General features: G+C 36.7%; 1 long non-coding RNA gene across 1 annotated transcript; it reads right to left on the bottom strand.

Moving 5' to 3' along the window:
- Positions 1-646: 646 nt before the first annotated feature.
- On the bottom strand, positions 647-2,014 carry LOC114539208. The gene is made up of 4 exons (XR_003688861.1): positions 1,995-2,014; positions 1,586-1,660; positions 1,173-1,219; positions 647-734 (listed from the first exon to the last, which is right to left on the bottom strand). It is a non-coding gene; the product is annotated as an uncharacterized LOC114539208 (long non-coding RNA).
- Positions 2,015-2,662: the final 648 nt, after the last annotated feature.

Genomic DNA, 2,662 nt, shown 5'->3' with positions numbered 1-2,662 from the left:
AAGGTAAGATAAAACCAGACATTTTCCTACGATTTAATTTTTTTAACTTACCTATTGCAATCCCCATTTTTGTCAAGTAGTTCACGTTGTTCCTGTGGAAAAGGGGACGCCCTTAGAATTGCCACTGATAGTGTAGTGGTATTATTGCATGTACACCGCTTAAAAGTAGTAGTAATCCAGAAACGATGAGGGGTTAGAGACTCTCCTTTCAAAATATATATTAAAAAAATTTCTACCTGTTTTTGTACGAAGAGTTTAGAACTTTTGAGGATTCCAACAAACATTGATGTTTCTTGATGACATGTAGATTTTGAAGTTCCACTGGTATATCGCTGTAGCATGAAAAAAGTTCTGATCAGATTTCCTGGAGCCACACGTAATTGTAAAGATATGAATCCGATCAGCATAACTATAGGGAATAGCCCAACTAGCAGAGAATAACCTAAAATACGAGTTTCCCAATTAGAATATCAAATCGGTTTGTAATTCCTCAGATTTGTTGTAGAATTATACAGTAGAACTTCTTAAGAGCGTAAAAAGTAATGAAGAGCCGTTATAGGTTTCCTAAATCAATCACCGTTATTAAAAAATGACTATGCAAAAGATCATCTTGTAGCTTAATGTTATGGTGGACGTAATTGATCACCTTTGTCGCCACCAGCTGCTTTGCTGGTTGACCAAACATCCAGTTGCTTCCTCTTCCAACCGTCATTCGCTTGCTGTTGAACATGAACCTAAAAAACACAAGAAACTTAATTTGGCTACAGCAATACATGAATTGTCTCATTTTTCATTAACTACCTGCCATGCAGAGTTTACTTTTAATACACACAGGTTGAGATGATTGCACCGTAAATGTGCCAGCTTGTTGCACATCTTTCTTTTCGCTCGACCCTAATGCATCGCCGTTCTGAAAAACTACCTGGGATGCAATAATGTGGAAAGATTGGACTAGATTTTATCCGTGAAAATGATTGTTTACGAAAATGATTGTTTACAACAATTACGAAACAAAGGAAACCAGGTTAACGACTGCTTGAAGACATGTAGATAAGTGGAGCTACAAGAAAGCTATTACAGCAATAAACGTCAAAAAATATCAACATACGAGCCCTTTCCCCAAATTTCTACCACTAAGTCTTCTATCATGTCAAAGACTACTGTATACGTACTTTCAAGGCGTCCGCGAACTGTCTTTGTATTGCACCACCAATTTGATCTACATTGAAGAAGATTTGCTTAAATAATGTATGCATTTCATTTCCCAGTTTTAACAATAGGTTGCTGCAATACTGGCATATTGAATCATGCAGAGCTTGCTCCAACTCGATAATCGCCTAAAATCTTTGCACATCCAAATTTAACAAATGAAATGTTGAAACAAGCTCGGAAACCACTTCATAAACTCACTTGCAACGGAAAATGAAATCACTTTCTCGAGTGATTTCGTACTTTGACCAGAAGTTCGAAAATGTAACTGGGTGACAAAAAGACAAAAGACTGCAAAAGTTAAGGCATTTCTAACGAGGCTGCAGTCATATAATGCTTGTTTCAACAATGTTTTCAAATAAATTGTATACTGCACCTGCCGGGATGTGTAATTATTTGGAGGATGAAGATGTTACAGTATGCAATTCTTCCTCTAGCTTCAAGACCAAGCCTGGAAAATAAACAAAATTGACCCAATTATAATACGAAATCAGGCTAGCAAATCACGTCAAAAGAGGAGGCTGGGTATTATAAATGAACTAGCCGTAATCTGATTGGCTTGATAACCGATGCAAATCACTAGCTGTTCACTAACTGCGTACAGCTGAGAAGAGGTATACAAAAATATTCCTAGCCACCATTTTAGTATTCCTCAATTTCCATTCGTGGCTTCACCTACTACACGTTCCAGGTATATTTTTATTGATTATATTTACAAGAGGCCCATTTTAATGTGCGGTTTCAATCCTGATAACATGACTGGCAACCGAAAGCTATACATATACCTTTTATGTATGCGATTTCCTGTCTATCCAAATCTCCATCATCTGGTAAACAGAAATACGAGATTTTTAACACAGCTGATTGTACAAAAAGGCGATCAACTATGGTTAGCGGCAGAATTGCTCAATCGGAATCCTCTCTTTAGGGGGTACATTGATATTTCGCAAAAGATTTCTTAATTTTCGAAACTTTAAGAAACATACCAGAGAGAAATTCTAACAGTGGTATGACAACTTGAGGCGTTGGCGAAAGTTTAGTAAACTTTTCCAGATATGTTGGGAGCAGTCTAAGGAACGAAAATTTAGAAATTATTGTTCAAAAAACCTTGTATTTGTGAAGGAGTATCTCGCATAACAAGAGACGTTACATTTAGGCTGGAGTTTGTTGAAATACATTTCTGTAAATTCACTGAGTGCATTATCAAGGCACGATTTTAAATATCTCCAAAGCAATAAACTTTTAAAACGCTGCAATTACTTAAATCAACTTCATTCTTTACAAAGTGCTAATGGACATAAAAAAGTCTCAAATTCAAGACTATCTTAAGTAGCCTTACGTTGCCATAACTGGCAAGGCATTTCTAACATACATATGGTGAGACAGGATACGCATAACGTCGCGGAATGAGCAACCAAACCAATCTCCAAAGTACGCATCCGACAAAACTAGA

The sequence above is a fragment of the Dendronephthya gigantea genome, unplaced genomic scaffold (genome assembly GCF_004324835.1).
Source record: "Dendronephthya gigantea isolate DGI-Jeju-01 unplaced genomic scaffold, DenGig_1.0 000196F, whole genome shotgun sequence".
Taxonomy (NCBI): domain Eukaryota; kingdom Metazoa; phylum Cnidaria; class Anthozoa; order Malacalcyonacea; family Nephtheidae; genus Dendronephthya; species Dendronephthya gigantea.
This window is presented reverse-complemented; position numbering and strand designations above follow the sequence as displayed.